Source organism: Pezoporus occidentalis, unplaced genomic scaffold (genome assembly GCF_034315485.1).
Source record: "Pezoporus occidentalis ecotype Australia unplaced genomic scaffold, CSIRO_AGI_Poc_V1 ctg3, whole genome shotgun sequence".
NCBI classification, from domain to species: Eukaryota; Metazoa; Chordata; class Aves; order Psittaciformes; family Psittacidae; genus Pezoporus; species Pezoporus occidentalis.
In genome coordinates this window covers 4,125,122-4,145,973 of record NW_026914940.1, presented here as the reverse complement: position 1 = coordinate 4,145,973, position 20,852 = coordinate 4,125,122, and positions in this window count along the sequence as shown.

Genomic DNA, 20,852 nt, shown 5'->3' with positions numbered 1-20,852 from the left:
CTAGTTACGTGTATGCCCTTATAGCTACTGAATGCCCATGGTGAGTGGTGGCCAAATAAAGCAGGACATTTGCAGCATACACAATTGATATTGGGTAAAGAATAATGCACGTGACACACGCAGCCCCCATGCTCACTTCTGCCTTCCTCAGAAAAGCTGAAATCCTTCAACACTGCCCTTGTGCTAACCTGTCAACATCAGAAGCAGCACAATGTGAATTACAGCACTTGTCATCAAAACCAGTGGTTGAATCATGCCTTGATTATCTTCTCTCCCATCAGAGATGATCATAAGCAACAAATCCACAAGCACATCCAAGCCCACTCACAAGCGCCTTTTAAATAAACAATGGAGAAATTCAATAAATGGCCTGTACACTAACAAACAAAGGGCTTTATGAGAACTCCAAAAGAGCCAGTCTGCTAGCACTGCAGAAACAGTGCACATTTAAACATCTATGTGAAACAAATCATGACCTTGGAATAAAACCAATGTCTTATGTCAACAATCCAGCTCCGTTGTATTCAGAGCTCCAATGTACCATCCTCATTAAACAAATGAGATTGGTTCTTTCCTGTTTCTCATTCTGAAAAACTTCAATTCCTCTGAGAGAAACTCTCTTCTGGTTTCCAGCCAAAATGTGTTTCTAGTCACTTTATAGGCCTTTGCTCTCCTGCCAACATTGTTGCCTATAAATAGAACAGGAAAGTAAACACCTGGATGATAAAAGAACTGTTTAAGCTTAAAGACAATCTCAGCTACAGACAGGGTCTTTTACTAGTGTGAGCAAACCAAGCTCTTTCAGTCCCTCCAGTTAAGAAAGGCTCGCACTCCTGTCAACATTGAAGTAACTCTTCTCTACAAGCTCCAGTTGGAGTTTATTTGCCTCCAGAATAAAGATAACATAGCTGCAGTGGTCTCCAATTCTCTGTATCATAGAATCATGGAATCATAGAATGGTTTGGGTTAGAAAAGACCTGAAGATCATACAGTTACAACCACCTGCCATAGGCAGGGACACCTCACACTAGACCATGTTGCCCCAGGCTCTGTCCAACCTGGCCTTGAACACTGCCAGGGATGGAGCAAACACCCCTTCTCTGGGCAGCCTGTTCCAGTGCCTCACTACCTTCACAGTAAAGGCTTTCTTCCTTGTATCTAACCCAAACATCTCCAGTTCAAGTTTAAACCCATTACCCCTTGTCCTATCACTACACTCTCTGACCTACTAGACTGGCTCAGCTGATACTCGCTGAGACACAGGTGCCGTTTAATGATCTTTCCATGGTTTTGCCACCTTAGTTTTTCACTGTTAACCTGCAAACAACCATGTTTTTCTCCTCTGCAGTCATTTCCAGCTGATAAGGTCTGCCGCATTGCTATGATCTCTGTTGCCAGCACATATCAACCTCAACTATTATAGAGTTCCTCTAGGACAGGCAGTGAAGCACCTCATGACATCCTTGTAATGCTTCTGTTTGACACAGGCATTCTAAAATCCCCACTTACTGCTGTGGAAGAAAAGGACCATGTATAAAGTGATTACTTTGGGCATCTGTTGGAATGCTTAAAAAGAGCAGCATGTTTCCAGCCATCCAATTGAGGTGATAACCAAGTCAGTGCAGGTCAACAGAGAGGATTAAACGCTTTAAGGGCAGTTTATAGAGAGCTAGAGCACTCATGTCTGTCCACTGATGCTTTTGGGAAATTGCATGCTGTCAATAGGGTGGTTTAACATTCCCAACTGGGAATTCAACTTCTGTGATGAGTTTATAGGACTATTCATTCCTACTGAAAAATATTTACTTACTTAATCATAGAATCATAGAATCACAGAATAGTCAGGGTTGGAAAGGACCTTAAGATCATTCAGTTCCAACCTCTCTGCCATGGGCAGGGGCACCTCACACTAAACCATGTCACCCAAGGCTCTGTCCAGCCTGGCCTTGAACACTGGCAGAGATGGAGCATTCACAGCTTCTTTGGGCAACCCATTCCCATACCTCACCACCCTAACAGGAAAAATTTCCTCCTTATATCCAATCTAAACTTCCCCTGTTTAAGTTTTAACCCATTGCCCTTTGTCCTATCACTGCAGTCCCTAATGAAGAGTCCATCCCCAGCATCCCTATAGGCCCCCTTCAGATACTGGAAGGCTGCTCTGAGGTCTCCACGCAGCTTCTCTTCTCCAGGCTGAACAGTCCCAACTTTCTCAGCCTATCTTCATACAGGAGGTGCTCCAGTCCCCTGATCATCCTTGTGTCCCTCCTCTGGACTTGTTCCAACAGTTCCATGTCCTTTTTATGTTGAGGACATCAGAACAGTACACAACACTTCAATACTCACTTTCTTACTCCCTTGTTTACTTAATTACTTGATTACTTACCACCCTAATTCAAAAAGTTAAGAGCGGAGAGATGAGGAAACAAATATACCAAACAACTGTCACAGGAACCCTCACCGTGAACCAGAATGCAGGTGGAAATCCAGTAAGAAGCCTCATTTTCCTGCATACTTTGCTGTTCATTTCACTACATCTAGCAGGCATGCTGTGTCATGGATAGCACTTCCAGTCCCTTCTAACTGAAATAGTCTGTTCTATTCTAATCTGTGAAAGATCAAAAATTATGGAAGAGGAGGAAATGTGTTCCTGGAAGCAAATTCCAAGTTGTTGGTAAGAATTATAGAGCATGACTCCACAGGAACAGCCTCTGAACCATTTCCAGTGCCAGTCCCAGACGTGACTAGAAGCAAACACCCAATGACTGGCTGAGAGAAGCTGTGGGAAGAAGGGTGAAGGTTTATTAGGGTCTGTAGGAAATCCTGGAAGGGATGGAGCATGCCAACACCCAGAACAGAATCAACCTGAAAGCACCATGGGGACAACTTCATCTAGAGATGGGACAAAGGAACAGGCCTAGAAAATATGCAGCTAGAAATCATGAATCCTCACTTTGAAAAGCAATTGAAGACACAAAACTTCCCTTTCCTTAAGCAGATATAATTATAGAAATGAGTAAAATTTAGGCAGTAAGCAACAAAGATTAGAAAAGAAATACAGACCCATTTAAGGACTGGGAAACAAAACTGACATTCAGAATCAGGCTAAATATGTTGGTGAGTTTTCACAAATGCTAGGAATTTAACAAATAACTTAGGAGAATTACAATGCCTCTTAATTCCAATACTGAGTTAAAAGTAATTTGGGAAAGAAATGTTATCCACATAGCAATGTGGCAATATACTTACTCACTAGAAGGTCTTCCAAAGCAAACACAAGAGAGGAATGATCACAGAGCCAGTGAATTCAGCATTTTTAGCACAGTAAATGTGATGAACTCAGGTTCCACAAGCAGTTGGTATTATTAATCCTTCTGAAGCTCCAGCAGTGCCTCTGGAAAGATGTAAGCTGCTAAGGAAGCGTTCTCCTTGGACTTCCCACTGCAAAAACACAGGAACTCATATTGTGTATCATATCCTATAAGGCCTGGCTGCTTTCTCCAGATATTCCCAAACCAGGTCCTGTCTCCAGCACTCATAAACAGTAGAGTAGTAAGATGAAATAATTTCTTGATAGCCAGAACATGTATAATTCTGTTTTTACCTGAATGTTCTGCATGAGGCTCCAAAAAGTACAATTTAGAGGGTTTTGTAATTTTCTTTTTATTATGGAAAAAAGCCCTCTTTCCTCTTTACCTGCAGAGTCATTTTGCTAGTTGCTCTTTGCAGCTCCAGTCAGAGCCACCTACATGACTGTTCTATCCCACATAATTTCATAAGCCATCAACAAAGTGCTGCTCCTCACTTTGTAGTAGCATAGTAACAGTGCTAATTGCAGCCAGGCAGCCCAAACTTTCTGCCACCATGGTATGCAGAAGAGCATGCACAGCTTTGAGGACTGACTCAGAGATGAGGGGACAGAGGCACTTCTGTCTTCCCTTAAGGAGGATTATTGTTGCAATCAGTTCCAGACCATAAGAACACCTTTCCTGAACTTCCTGCAAGCTGGTGGTCTTTGCATACGCTGCTAATGGCGACATGAAGCCCATCAGAGAGCCTAAATACACGGTTGTTGCTATGAGGGTCCAAAGAGCATACTGTAGCTATCTCTTCCCTGCTTGATGAAAAGCAAATTTGGGAATGATCTCAGGCAATCTCAGCCCTCCTCCTTCTACACTCTCCATCTATTCTTGTGACTCAGCACCCAAATTCCCCTCAAATTCTGCATCACTGCTTAGGTGCTTACCCAAGGAAAGGAGGATTGCATGAGGATAAAACACAGCTCAAACAGATCTGCAGGTTGTTTTTATTTTCTCTGTGAACAAGAGATTGGTGAGAGCAAATACAAAAGCTCTACCTCCAGCTAATGCCGTACCAGAGGCAAACACTACATGAGATGATTTCATCCTTTTGTTAAAAAAAATTATTTGCCCTAGGTTTCCTACAGCAAAGTCTCAGACATCCAATTCTTAGAAAAATAATGTAATAATTGAGTGGTACAGGAATAAGAGAAGCTTGAGCTGTGTGCCGGAGCAAAGACATTCTTAGGGCTTTACACCCTTACAGTCTATGCACCCAACCATCACATGCTTCTCACATGCTAAGCATGCTCCTCTTGGTGCAACAATGATTTTTGGTCTAGGGTCTCCTTGTCTATCACTTGGTTCTTTCACCACCTTAAGGCAGGCCAAAAATTCCTTCTTATCTCTCAGGCTGTATCCACTTGCTAAGGATGCACCTCCTTTATCTTCCAATTTGCATTTGCCATAACCAAGCAGAGGTCATTGTGGCCTAGGTCTCCAGTAACTTCAGCGACCCATGACAAGGGACTACTCACGTTGAACAAAGCCACCCAGTCAAAAAAACTCAGTTAAAGGACTTCAGGTAATTAAAGTTAATTCACAACATGCAATGCAATGCAATAAATATTCAAGCCACATGTCTTTAAGGCACTAGGCTGAGGTGCTTAATATTTGAGTACACATCATTGAAAAAGCAGGTTGGTACTTTAGTACCAACTCATCTCTATTTTTAGTCTTAACACAGCTATAACATCCGCAGAAGCCTCACCACCCTGCTGTGATTAAATATTGTACAGCGAACTGCTGCCTAGATTTTAGAGCAGGTACATTTATTTTAGACCTCCAATCAGCAGAGCAAACCTTATTTTCAGTAAAGCCATTAAAACAGAAAAGCCATTCTTGCCTTTTTTCTTATTTAACCATGCAAAGGAATTGTTAATGGCGATTAACATTTTTATTGGATTAGCAGAAGGACTCCTATAAAGTTAGTTGTGAGTTTTCATGCCTGTCACTTCACTGAAAGTTGCTGGGACAATGAAGAAAACTAATGAATGGATTGGCAAACAAAGTTGCTAAGGCACTGTCCATCATATTTGAGAAATCCTGGCAGTCAGGTAAAGTTCCTGATGACTGGAAAAAGGGAAATATAACCCCCATTTTCAAGAAGGGGAAAATGGATGACCCGGGGAATTACAGACCAGTCAGTCTCACCTCTGTGCCTGGCAAAATCTTGGAGCAGATTCTCCTGGAAGCCATGCTGAGGAACATGAAAATCAACAAGGTGCTTGGTGACAGCCAGCATGGCTTCACTAAGGGGAAATCCTGCCTGACCAATGTGGGGGCCTTCTATGATGGGGCTACAGAACTGATGGACAGGGGCAGAGCAGTTGATGTCATCTACTGGGACTAACGCAAAGCGTTCGACACTGTCCCACACGACATCCTTGTCTCTAAATTGGAGAGGCATCAATTTGATGGATGGCTGGAACTGGCTGGATGGCCGCACACAAAGAGTTGTGGTCAATGGCTCAGTATCCAGCTGGAGACCAGTAACGAGTGGTGTCCCTGAGGGATCGGTGTTGGGACCGGTCTTGTTCAACATCTTTGTCTCTGACATGGACAGTGGGATTGAGTGCACCCTCAGCAAGTTTGCCGATGACACCAAGCTGTGTGGTTCGGTTGATACCCTGGAGGGAAGAAATGCCATCCAGAGGGACCTTGACACACTTGTGAGGTGGGCTGATGCCAACCTCATGAAGTTTAACCATGCCAAGTGCAAGGTCCTACACCTGGGTTGGAGTAATCCCAGGCACAGCTACAGATTGGGCAGAGAAGAGATTCAGAGCAGCCCTGCGGAGAAGGACTTGGGCGTGTTGGTTGATGAGAAAATGAACATGGGCCAGCTTCAGTGTGCTCTTGCAGCCCAGAAAGCCAACCGTATCCTGGGCTGCATCAAAAGGAGCGTGACCAGCAGGTCCAAGGAGGTGATCCTACCCCTCGACTCTGCTCTCGTGAGAGCTCACTTGGAGTATTGTGTACAGTTTTGGCGTCCTCAACATAAAAAGGACATGGAACTGTTGGAACAAGTCCAGCGGAGGCCACGAGGATGATCAGGGGACAGGAGCACCTCCCGTATGAAGACAGTCTGAGAAAGTTGTGGCTGTTCAGCCTGGAGAAGAGAAGGCTGCGTGGAGACCTCATAGCAGCCTTCCAGTATCTGAAGGGGGCCTATAGGGATGCTGGGGATGGACTCTTCATTAGGGACTGTAGTGATAGGACAAGTGGTAATGGGTTAAAACTTCGGCAGGGGAAGTCCAGATTTGGTATAAGGAGGAAATTTTTTCCTGTTAGGGTGGTGAGTCACTGGAGTAAGTTGCCCAGGGAGGTTGTGAATGCTCCATCCTTGGTGGTGTTCAAGGCTAGGTTGGACGAAGCCTTGGGTGAGATTAGTGGCTGCTGTCCCTGCTCATGGCAGGGGGGTTAGAACTAGATGATCTTAAGGCCCTTTCCAACCCTAACTATTCTATGATTTTATGATTGTATGATTCTAATTGTGAGCTTGTAATTGTAATTGTGTGAGGACCAAGAGGAGTCTTCTAAAGATTTAAGATCTGAAAGAGCCAAACACAACAGATATGTGATGAGCATTAGAAGGGGAGACAGGGTTTAGAAAAGTATCCTTATGGTACTAGCTAAAGTATTTATATTTCTGAACATCTATATAAATATTTTAGTATTAAAGTACTTAATTATTATTTTGTTGAAGTAATTCATAGAAGCCTCTCTATAGGACAAAGGGTCTTTGAAAATATAGGAGATGGGCTGATCAGAAAGAACATAGTCCAAGTAGGCAGGACAGAAGGAAGTATTGTTAGATGTGTTTTATAAATGGGGGAAATGAAACAGAGGAAGACTGGATGGGGAACACCTCCTGACTGAAGCTCTTAAACTGAGGTGTTAACATGCAATTTACTACATGACAGCAAGGTACTCGAGCTCCCATTCCAGTTAATGTAGATAGAGAGAATGCAATCAGTGGGAACTAGCTGCAACTCAGTATTGTAGTTTGTCCAGGATTGCTCCCTAAGTTGCATTGACCAGCTGTCATCCTATCTGATTGCCTAGGCATAGTAATCCAATTTAGATTCTCTTATGTATCCTGTCTGTTCTTCATGTTCCTCTCAAGCAGCTAAATAACCTTCTTCAGACGCTCTGTCATATCTGACAACACATAAAGATGTCTGAGATGCACTTCATATAACAGCGGATAGACAACTGAGTTCCACTGACTATCATGAGATTTAGACAGACATGTCATCCATGTACAGATGTCTTAATTTGGAAGTCAGTTCTACATGTAGGGTTTTATTTGTGGTTTTACATTTTAAAACTTGGCGTTTGTCACATTAAATATCATGATGTACAGGTCATCTCCAGGTTCACGTGTCTGACCATTTTCTGGCCTTTCTGTAACCACCATTCAGCAATCAGAAGTCTCCTATTGATCCTGCACCATATCAGCCAACCCTGCACAGAAGTCTTACATGCTGTGGGGTGCTTCAAGCAAGCAAAGGAACTATTCTGTGACTCAGTTATTTTGGAAATAGAGTTCAGCTGACCAATCACAGGCTCTGGAGTCACTCTGGGCACTGTGGATGGACTTTCCATTCTTTTACCCCATAGTGACTTAAGCAAACCTGAATTTTAATGAAGACTAAATGCAATGAATTAAGAGGATGTACACAGACAGCTATCACAGCTCCAAGGACTTGCAATAATTCTGTATGCTGTGCTAAGTCTGACCATCCCTATCTTCTCCAAAACAATGAAGTGGTCCAGCCCGAATGGCTGGATGTCCGCAGCCTCTGCACTGAGCCAGGCCCCATCCACTCTCCAGTTTGGTAGAAATTATGGAAAATGGCAGACTGAGAAAAACTGTACTTGGCTGGGAAATTCATGGCTGTCTCATCAGAGACTGTCTATGCAGTAAGTTGTGACTTAACTGGTGTGCTTTCTGTTACCAATGGACTAAAAACCGAGCACGCAGCTGGTGCATGTTATTGCAGCTTGTTACAGCCAAAAGCTTTTCCTTTTCTATCTAGTCCTCTTGTTTGTCAGCCATGTTTTATGTCTCATCCATCGAGAAAAAGGCATCTCAGATTAGGCACAACCATTTGCTTTGTGTTTCTACAATTGTCAAGACTGCAGATGAGATGTCTGAACGCTAGCTCTCTTTATATAACAGTTATTATTGGTAGTTCCTCCAGGCACTCTCCAAACACAAGATTATCCAATAATATCCAAGAATATCTTGGCCCAGGCAGCCAAGAAGTCCAATGGCATCTTGGCCTGTATCAGCAATGGTGTGGCAGCTGGGGCAGGACAGTGATTGTCCCCCTGTACTGGGCACACACCTTGAATCCTGTGTTCAGTTCTGGCCCCCTCAGCACAAGAGAGACATCGAGGTGCTGAAGTGGGTCCAGAGAAGGGCAACGAAGTTGGTACAGGGTCTGGAGCGCAAGTGTGATGGGGAATGGCTGAGGGACCTGTGCTGTTTAGTCTGGAGAAGAGAAGGCTCAGGGGGGACTAAGATGAAACAGCTTCAAGTGACATCAGGGAAGATTTAGATTGAATACAAGGAAAAAATTCTTCTCCAAAACAGTTGTCAAGCATTAGAATAGGCTGCCCAGGGCAGTGGTGGAGTACCCATCCCTGGAGGTATCTAAAAGATATGTAGATGTGACATTTAGCAATGTGATTTAGTGGTGGGCATGGCAGTACCAGGTTAATGGTTGGGCTTGATGATCTTAAAGGTCTTTTCCAACTTAAGCGATTCTATGATTCTACCAGTATATTAATGTTTTCGGATGTGAAAAAGGACTTTAAACACCAGATATCCATTTCTGTAATTGCTCTACCTAATCTGTCTTCCTTTGCTCTGAAATATTTAGAACACAAGGCAGCTCCAGTGCTGGAGGGAGGGTGATGTGTGTGATGGAAATCCTCTCCTTTCCTCACTCTGTTGCAGATGTTCAGGTCAAATGTATAATCCAGAATGTTAGGGAGAGTTGGGAGGCCAAAACCAATCAAAAAAGTAGTAAAAAATTCTGATGTTTCAGTTGCAAGATAACAATCACAGTAAAATACTGGCCCAGTCATACTTGCTTGGCAGAAGCTTTTCCCCTGGTGTGTCTGCATTACAAGCAAATGGTTGGTAATGATTTGTGTGCATGCAACACTTCTAAGTAATTAAAACAAACCTCTGTCTGCTGCAGAATGCAAATGTGCCAACAAACTAACCTAACCAAGCCAACTTTGCCTAGGCTCAGCAGATTCACTGCAGTGAATATTCCCTTGGAATGGCCAGTTGCACGGCAGTAGCTCCAGGAAGCCAGCTGGACATCCACTTCTTAAAAGACAAGTAACTTTCTTGCTGAGATAGCACTGTGGGTTGCCTACTGTAGCTTGAGTGCTTGAAACATGTGGCATACTAAAGAGTTTTATACTAATTTTATTCATCGACTATTGCTTGCAGGGAATATGGAAATAATGGCACATGTTGGTGTGGCAGCAGAACTTCATACACCATTATTCAACCTCTGTATCTCTGAAATGATAAATCCTCCAATTTTATCCACTGGAAGCACTGACATCGTTGAGACACCATTTGCAATGATCAGAACGTTAAGTTTCTGATTTTTCACCTTCTTGGTCAAGAGGGATTGTATCGTTTAAACTGGGACTACACATAGTTTGTGACAACGTGAGGGCAAACATGGAAAATAATGGCAGATGTTTTCTTTGTTGGCTTCTGACACCTGACACAAGAAGCAAAGCATTGCTGTTAACAACTGCCTTGTAAGAGCTGATATGGCTATTTCAGCCATTGCCTACAGATACCAGTAGTTCTTCCATTTGAGTAGTTTGGATAAGGTCAGGAAGAAGTCATATTTCCCAGGTGAAGAGTATGACCCCTAGAAGAAGTGAAAGGACAAAGGATGTGCACGTGTGTGCTTGTGTGACAGGGATTTTCAAAGTAACTTTGAACTGGCTTTTTGGTCACAGCAAAAAAAAAAAGCAAACCTCAAAGACAAACAACTCCCTATAAAAATTAAATAGAAAGCTTTCATCTGCATGGCATGGCAGGAACAATGCAAAGTTTAATGACCTTTGCTAAGGATTGTTATTTCTTCACATAAGGAAGAAGCATTTTCCTTTTCTTTGGTAGTTGCTATTGATCTTGCCCCTTGATTTTTTGCCCCATTTGGCATGCATTTGAAATTGTCCATTCATGTATGTCACAAGCTTTAATGTCTGCACAGTTTTGAGGAAATTGCAAATTGATGTTATAAGTGCATTTTCTGTATTATGGTAATTGCCTGTAGTATACCAAAGGACAATATTAAGGGAAAAATACCCTGTGCACTGATGAAGAATTTTGTATAACTCAGCACTCAGGTTAACATAAGAAAAAATTGCGGTTTTATAGTAAATGTGATAAAGGACAGTTAGCCAGTCCCAACATTAATCTATGAAAACGTGTATAAACTCCTGTTGCTCCTGAGATCAAATGCAATGAATAATTAGGTAGCAACAGCTTTGTAACTTAGAAAAACAGTGACAGAAAATAAGAGAATGATTGTCTTAGCCTTAGATGAAATGTTCACCTTTCGACTTTCCCAACACACATCTGTAGCAGGCCTTCTCTGATGAACATGCTGTCACTGTCAGCTTGTTTCAACTGCCAAAGGAATCACTTGCAAAAGTAATTTAAATGCCAGATAGTTGTCAAGGTTATTATAAAACTACGGGAATTAAGCCAAATCACTGTTCTTATTTTTCTCTCTGCAGACGAATTTCTCACATCTCCCTCTGTAGCTCCTTATTTATTCACACATTTTCCCTTAGATATGGCAAGATTTAGCTCAGCTAACTACAGCCATTGAAAAGCTAGTCTTGGGTCTCTAAGGCTGCTTTTTATGCCCATGTTATTTTCAGCAGAGAAGGACTTAGAAAAAGATAACTCAAGATAATTTATCCCCTGCTTTTATATGCTTCTGTTTTGGTGGGATGAATTGTGTTTTGAAATTGTTCTGTGTTGTCTGCACGCTCAACATAGAAGACTCTCTTAAATTATATATCTACTTCCTAAATGGTTAAATGAATTCTAATCTCTGCCTTTCTCTCTATTCAGGTCCCAACACTATGTGCTGCTTGGCTTATTCTCTCATTTTGCCACCAATTATCTCTCCACTTAGGAACTGATCTCCCGGGCAATCAGTTCCAGTCCTCAGTCATCACAGGAAGTCATGTCATATCATTCCAGTTGTGCGGTTATCAAACTCCCTCTTAAAAGTAGTTTATGTGATCTGTACCACTACTCCAAGTGAGCAGCTGATCTGCATTAATCTTCTTCCTCTAAGGCTGCTTTTAATTCCCTAACCATATTTATGAGCAGTTTATACCCCACTTGTCTTTTAGCTTCTATTTCTTCCTGGAATTCACCTGTTTGAATGATCAAATGTGTTACTGAGGGCTGAAGAGGTTCACTTCTGAAAACAATGTGGTCTTTAAGAGTACCAAATAATGTTTACTTTATAAATTCATAGAAAAGGATTTGCAAAATTCTAAGTTAATTATATACTAAATTATTAAGACAGAAATTTTAATGTGAAGCCTATAACCACTTAGAAAGGGCATTTGGGTTTTTTATGTTACATAGTAGAGCAAAGAACTCATATATACAACAAGGAGGCCTACAAGGATGCTGGAGAGGGCCCCTTCATCAGGGATTGTAGTGATAGGACAGGGGGTGATGGGTGCAAACTGAAACAGGGGAACTTCAGGTCAGATATAAGGAAGAAATTCTTTACTGTGAGTGTGGTGAGACACTGGAATGGGTTGCCCAAAGAAGTTGTGAATGCTCCATACCTAGCAGTGCTCAAGGCCAGGTTGAACAAAGTCTTGGGTGACATGGTCTAGGTCCATGGCAGGGGGTTCAAATTAGGTGATCTTAAGCTCCTTTCCAACCCAAACCAGTCTATGATTCGATGGTTTTACATATAGATACCTTTCCAATGTGCAACACATCTCAATTCATTTAGTTGAGAAGAAGGCTTTTGTTGAAATGTTGCTGTGTTCTGGAGACCAGAACGAGACAGAACAAACATATTTTTTCACTATTCTCCTAAAAGAAGATTGGATATGTATCTTTTGGAGACAAATAATAAGTTTTCTACCCTAGACCACACACTTGTCTTCATATTTCCCTTAGTTTCACCAAAAACTTCCTAAAAAAATGAACTACCTTCACTTTTTTTTTATTCATAGTATTGTTTTCTTTATCATCAACCAGTTGTCTCTGAATTCCACTTATTTTTAATATCTTTTGACCAACTTAAACCTCATAATTCTCTTATTAACTTTGAATTATAAGAACCAAGACAATCTATTCAGGTCTTTTCTATAGAAGAGCTGACTGCTTTCCTTTGTATTTTGGACAAACGTTACTAAATGCGTCTTCTCAAAAATAAACCATATAGGGAATTTAATCTGGTTAACAGCTTTATATTAGCACTAAATCAGTCCAAGATGGCCTACAGAAAATAAAGAATCACAGAATCACAGGATGACTTGGGTTAGAAGGGACTTCTGGAGGTCCCTAATCTTACCTCCTGCTTAAATGTAGTTAGACTAGATCAGGTTGCTCAGTGCCATTTGCAGTCAAGCTTTGAGTGTCTAGAAGAATCTTTTACCAATCATGGTCATGGGATCTATGAGATGCCCTATTCACTGGATCTCAAATAAAAGCATTGGCATTTGCTAAAAAAAAAAAAAAAAGAAAAAGCAAACAAAAAAAACAAACCACAAAAAAACCCACAAAACTACAGGGAAAAAACCCACCCATATACATGCAGACATTTAGAGAATGCTAAGACAAACCTCTGTTTACTTGTTTGTCTGAACATGACAAAAGCATATGTATATATCACACATATCATGTATATATATACATAAAATTTGAGAAAGAATTCAGTGCTGGGCATGAGGAAGCAAAAATGGAATCAGTGCTACTCTGCATCTAAAACATATTTTGGAAATTCAACAGAGTTAAAGCAGGTTTGCCACTGAAACCACTCCCCTTATGTGCATGCGCCAGAGCCATGAATCTCTCTCCCTTGTGATGCATTAAGTATGGGCTTTTTTATGATCTATCATTTTTAAAGTCTTCATTTTACCTTTCATTAAACATTACAAAATGTATCTCATCAGAAAGCATTGTATTTTTACAGCAACATTTCAAGCTCAGTAGCTGAGGAGTCTTTATTCTACATCTCAATATGGTCCCCTTTTTCTTTTAATGAACTATTTTTATAGTGCAAGTGCATAAATAAATAAAAAAGTGAGTGAGCAAATATGCTTAACGTGCTTTCATAGGAGCAAGCTTAATTAACACCCAGCTTTCAAGAAGAGCAATTTAAAATCTGTATAACTGTTTTATTTGCAGATGTTATGAAGAAGCTCTAGGACAATTAGCAAGACCTTGGTTCTGGAAAGCTAGTTTGAGGCCTATTGCGTTAGTTTGAAATTGAGCCTTCCATCAAATACTTCTTCCATGCAGCTGTTCAAGGGAAAGTTCATCAAAGTTTTAACAGGAAGAGAACCATGGCTGTACAACTCAAGTCAGAAGATGAATGGTTCACTAAACAGTTTTGGCTGACCCTTGGGAGTTATTAAACCATTGCATCGCCAAGTGCTGGACCTGGGACTTGAGTCTTACCCTAACATCAGACAGCCATAAAATTACCCAGTTTTGCAACAAGACCAACAATGAAAATAAAAACCCCAAACCTAGCTACAAAATCTGTCTCTTAGCTTAAAGCTGATAAATCCATGTACAACTGCTGTGTCTAGATATACTGTCTTTAAAGCGAGTATCTTCCCTTCCTCATGTGAGCAGACAAGAGGAAGGAGGAGGGGGTCTACAGCTTCTGTAGGCCCCCCCCCCCCCCCCCGTAGATAGACAGATTATATAGATATAAAGATTATATCATTATAATCATGACTGAGACTGAGTCCCACTGTGGATAACAAAACCTGCTGTGGCTTTCTGCATATCCCAACTTAACTATTTGTTAACAGCTCTACAGACCACATCTATCACCTATACAATTCACAGTCCAGGGAAATCAGTTTGAAAAGGAGGCATTTTTTACTTTGTTTTGCAGAATTTCTCTGCTGTCAGCGTCTGATTCAACTGTAACACATTCCACTCTCTTAACAGGAAGGTTTTCTTTGAATAACTTGAAGTCCCATTTGTCTCATTATGCTGTGGTGGAGGAGACTCATTAGTACGCCAAAGAGCCACTTTGACTGTATTGTGGCCCTTAGCTTTTCTCTCTAAGCACTGTTCACCATCAAGAACACTCATGGCACTAAATTATTAGTTTCTGTTATACATAAGCTACTTCTACTTGACATCAAAATACCTAATTTTTTTTTCAGTAACTAAAATTTTAACTGATCAAATGAAAACACTAAGACATGTCAATTATTTGAAAAGAATGACCAAAGATGCCTGTAAAATTTGGGCAGTACCAATAAAATCATGGTGCATGATGACTTCAAAGACATGACTGCATTAGCTTATATAGGGAGAAAATATTTTCAGGCTTAATTACTGATACTTTTTAGCAAACTTGGCAGTAAATGCAATTTTAACAATAACTAACTGCACAGTCATTAATCCTGGAACTTAAGCCAAATTCAGTCTTCCCTACTGAGGACATCTGTGATTGTCTCCTTTGGAATTTGTTCTCTGTGCATCTTATATAAGTGTAGCAGAAATCTTCCAACTCTGATTCTTTTGTTTTATTTACAGCACATGAGAAAGCAGGCTTGGAAACCTGACAACTGAAGTTTAGAGGGAACGGAGAAGGGGAACAAATATATTTTAAAAATAGTTCTAATTTGTTTCACTGGAAAAAAACCCAATAGTCTTCATTTGTGCATGCATAAAAGAGAAGGCGTGCAGAATATAATCAGAGCAAAGGAGCACGTAACAAGAATTTGGTTATTGTTGGATGCTAAGGTTTTCAGAGCAATGGCAGTCTCCCTTCTCTGCTGCCTGAAGTTAAAATAAGCTCTTTCCTCAAATCCTGCTTCTTCCCAAAACATACACAAATCTTCTTCCACTTCCAAGGAAACCACTTCCACCGCACGGCTCTTTGAACACAACCCAGATCATCGGTTATGTATGTCAGTACATACTGATCTACTTGGATATTTTAGTTCTGAGAAAGAGCATCCTCTGATTTCATGCTGGCTCACCTTGCCCTCATCATGCTTGGTTTAATGGTGAAAGAAAGGGATATATTTAGGTACTGAGAAAATGAGTAGTGAAAGAATATGCAAGATTTCCACACTGTTCCTTCCTGAGTTAATGCCTAAATGCTCCTCGGAAGCTTGCGTAGATTAAGGTTTCCCACTTACACTTGGGCTTTTATATCTTCTATTTACTAGAGTCTATATAGTTATTGGTACAGAAGTGAGAGGCATCAAACTACAAACAACACCCTTAAATGCTGCTGACAGTGCACTCGCACAAACCACAAAGCGGAACAGATAAAAAGAGCCATTGCAAGACTAGCAAAAGAGGTTCAGGTACTTGTCATTATCATTTTGCAGCTGGAGATAAGACTGAAAGCACATTAAAGTTACAAAGCAGAGATGCGATGCAGATTTGATCATGATAAAAGGTTAAAAAACAGGGGATTTTTGCTTATGCTTCTGGAGAGTAGATTGCGAGAGAGATATAAATCATTCATATTCTATTAAAATAGGGCTCTGATTCACTTTCTGAAATTTTCAACAGATTACCATACCAAAGTACACTTTCTGCCCAGCTTCACTCTCTCACTATCCATCTTCTTTACTCTTTCATCCTCTTCAATATGAGCTCCGCATCATTTTGGAAAGCTCAGCACTTTGCAACTCTCATTTTCAGCCACTATCATTTCTTTCGTCTTTTTGAATAACTGTCAAAAAGTACTTCTTCACTTCTGAAAGACTTTTCTTTTTTTGTGATAAAAATCACACACAAACTGCTTTTGGTGAAAAAGTGCTGTCCTGGGTTCAGCAGTAGCAGTCATTTTTCTCCTTCTTAGTAGCTGGTGCAGTGCTGTGGTTTTGACTTTCAGCCTGGGAACAGCACTGATAACATTGATGCTTTTAGTTGTTGCTCAGTAATGTTTAATCTGACCAAGGACTTTGAGAGTCTCATGCTCTGCCAGGGAGGAGGGGAAGCCAGGAGGAAGCAGAGACAGGACACCTGACCCAAACTGACCAAAGAGGTATTCCATACCACAGCATGTCATGACCAGGATGTAGAACTGGGGGACAGTTACCTAGAAGGGTTAGATCACTGCTGGGGTCGGGCTGGGTATTGGTCAGCAGGTGGTGAGTGGTTGTATTCTCTTCCCTTGTTATTTCCCTTATCATTATTGTTATTGGTGGTAGCAGCAGTGGTTTGTGTGATACCTTAGTTACTGGACTATTCTTCTCTCAACTGTGGGAGTTACATACTTTCGATTCTCCTCCCTATCCCTCTGGGAGAGGGGGGAGGAAGGAGGGGGACTGAGCGAGACTGCGTGGCTGACTGGGTTTAAACCACGACAAGTGCAAAAGTACTGCATAAATCAGATTTCTTTAATAATTGAATGATTTTAAAATTCTTTAGACAAAACTGTTTGATGTTGCAGGTTATTGCCACTATGAAATGATAATGTCAAAAGCATTCATGTAATTTATTAATGAAAATCAACAAAACTAGCTTACATCATGGGAAGCCTTAAATACATTGATACTCCATCCCTGGCAGTATTCAAGGCAAGGCTGGACAGAGCCTTGGGCAACATGGTCTACTGTGAGGCATCCCTGCCCATAGAATCATAGAATCAGAATAGTTAGGGTTGGAAAGGAACCTAAGATCATTTAGTTTCAATCCCCTGCTATAGGCAGGGACACCTCACACTAGACCATGTCACCCAAGACTCCATCCAACCTGGCCTTGAATACTGCCAAGGATGGAGCATTCACACTTCCTTGGGCAACCTATTCCAGTGCCTCACCACCCTCACAGTCAAGAACTTCTTCCTTATATCCAACCAAAAATTTCCCTGTTTAAGTTTGAACTCGTGGCAGGGGGTTGGAATTAGATAATCTTAAGGTCCTTTTCAACCCTAACTATTCAATGAGTCTATGATAATTTGGAACATTAAAAAACCATAATGTAGATTGAGTTAGACTGGGAATTAATACCTTTGAGAAGGTACTATTAAAAAAATTTAGAGCATGATGTTGGGAAGTCAGAAACCTGGTTCCAGTTGTGATATTCTGGGAAAGAGTTCATAAGGAAAAGCTGGATCTGGTCAGGCTAATCTTTACTTCATGTTAAGCCTAACTTAAATCATCATAGTAAAGATGCCCGCATGTTACATTGCTATTGGACCTTGGTACTTCAAGCACATTCACTTGTAAAGTTTATACATTTTTGTGGTGTCACGTGTTACAGTAATGGAAAATGTTAGTATTGTACATGGGCATAATATGACTGCAGAGAGAAATTGCATAAAGTGTCTGTCATTATTCATACTGAACATTGAAGTTATTTCTAACATGAGTCAGGCCCTACTTTTTAAATATTTTTCTGCATATATTTGACTAAGTGAAATATTCATGAATGCATTTCAGAATAATCGAATCTAATTCAGATTCTAATTTAGAGCTGTTCTATTCAACAGGTCCCACTCTTCATATTCTGCATATTTTTGAATTGGAGAACTGTTTCCCACTCTGGAAAATATTTGTGAATGTTAAACAGATTGTACTGGAGAAAGTACTACTCATTATTTTCCTATGAATGTAACTCAGGCATCTAAAAAGAATGCAAAAAAAAAACACCCAGGCCATGTGAGCTCACACACATGATGAATAGTGATGATTTGAACTGAATAGTTTGCAAACAGTGCACAGATTGAAAAGTTTTCATTGATGGTATTTAGCAAAAGCTTATAAATAACGCAGATATTCATGAAAGTCAGAAAACATTTCTGAATTAAAATGAGACTTCAACACTTGAAGGGTTTGGGCTGGCATCTCCTCCTTAATTGGTTGTACCTTTGACTCTGGTGGAGCTCTCTATCTCAAAATAGTGCTCAGTGTAGTAACTAAATAATAAATAAATCCACACCAAAAGTTTAATTTCTTTTTATGTATAATATGTAGGAAGTGAGAGTGATTGTACAACGCAGGATAGCACCGCATCTGGTAGCTAACACCACATTACTTATAATAGAAAGCACATGGATTTTCTAAGCCCCAGCAAAAGGAAACAAATCACAGGCAAGTCCAGTATGCAAAACAGTTTCTTGTGACTTGGCCTTCCTCAGGCTACATGAACTTGGAGACAATGCCAGCTGCCAGCTATGGTAACACTGTCACAGGCAGCAATTCTGAGTACATACAAGGCTGCTTTAATTTTAGAGATTGTTCTATTGCTTGAATCAGAGGTTGGAAAACAGATGAATGAAGGCAAGCAACAACCTGAGATACTGCAGGAAATAAGTGGTGGTATCTCATGTCTAATCTGTTGTACTCCCCTACAGCCTCGGTGTTGAGGAAGCAGGATCAGGCCAATGCACCAACTCTACCATCACGGACACACTGGGAAGCAATCAGGCACCATGTGAGAGCTGCAACAAACAGTTCATTTCAGCAGTTCACCAGACTGACGTTCATTTCAAGGTGAAAGCAATGAACTGGGGTGTGGTACTTTCCAACCCAAACCAAAGGTACAAAGATACCCTCCAAGCCAAATCATTCTGTGGTTATATGATTTTATGAGTCAAGGACTTCTAAGGTTATCAGAGCTTGTATCTAAAGCCCCAATTATATCTTACTGTAAATGTGATCAGAAAATCCTCCAGTTTTTACATAGATTTTGATGATATCACAAACTGTAAATGTGCAATAACTGTTGCACATACCTGTGGCAGTTGTAGTCAATGCCCTTAACCAAACTGTGTAGTTTCGTACAGGTTCCAAAGGAGAGAAAGACCTGAGTTGCAACCAGGCCAAAACCTCCTCCAGGAAACCCACAAAGGAACCGAGTGACTCTGTGGGCATCAGTACATATGATCTTGGAACATTAATCATGCTATCAGCACATGAATAGCGGATGTTTTTTCTGAGACTCATTTATTGAAGAACAAAGCAAGCTGTGGGTTCAAGGAGTCTCATGCATTGTATGCTATTTGACTATGAGTCAACCACCTCTTTCCATAAGTATGGAAGCCTAAGTGAGCCTTCTTTGAGCTCACCCTGCTAGACAACGTGGCTGTACGGTGGTGATCTCCAGTTGAGGTGGATGCCTCTCAGGGCTGCTCCTCAATGTAGAGAGACCTTTTACTAGTGACAGATCTTTGGAGAAGTCCAATTTCAGTTGTCCTTAAACTGCAACTGGACTGCAGATTGCTCCTCACCTTGAGTACCAAGCCCAGTTCTGGCCACCCCAGTACAAGAGACATGGAGTTCCTGGAGCAGTTCCAGCAAAGGGCTTCTAGAATGATTAAGGATCTGGAGCACCTCTCATACAAGGAAAGGCTAAGGGAGTTGAGCATGTTCAGCCTAGAGAAATCTCAGGGGGGTTCTGATCAATGTGTATCTGAAAGGAGGGTGCCAAGAGGATGAGGCCAGACTCTTCTTGCTTGTGTCAAGTGATAGGATGAGAGGTAACCGATATAAAATAAAACAAAGTCAGTTCCACATAAACATGAGGAAGAACTTTACTGTGATGGTGACTGGGCATGGAGTAGGTTGCCCAGGGAGGCTGTGGAGTCTCCTTTCCTGGAGATATTCAAGAAGCATCTGGACACAGTCCTGAGTAATGTGCTCTGGGTGACCCTGTTTGAGCAGGGAGGTTGGACTAGCTGACTTCCAATGCTCCCTCCTAACCTCAGCTATCCTGTGATTCTGTGATTCTGTGTTCCCCTATTCAGAACAAATCCTCAGTAAGTGACAGATAGCATAATGAATTAATACTAGTGAAATCTATGCAGCTAATTTAATTAAACATAAATCAGCATCAGTGACAATACCTCAGTCTTCATTATGTTTATATTTCCTTTTATTTTTTTAAAGTCTGATTCATCTCTGAGGCTGACACAGTTTTCAAGTTGGATGAAAAGAAGGAGTTCCCCAGGAAGATATGAATAACACCGTGCCTGTTCTCATTCTACAAGATCAGCAACTATTTCTGCTGCTCCTCACTCAAAATGATGCCAAGAAATAACAATTCAACTATCCATCCTCTGCAACAGGCGTTTTATAGAAATAGAAAATGGGGCTCTCCTCAATCATTGCAGCAAAATAGATTGAATTGTCAATATGTATATCTGGATTGTCAACCACAATGAAAGAGAAGTATTCAGTATTTTAGTCAATCCTAATCTGTTTCCCTAATTTTCTGTTACATTTTCACCTGGATTGAAT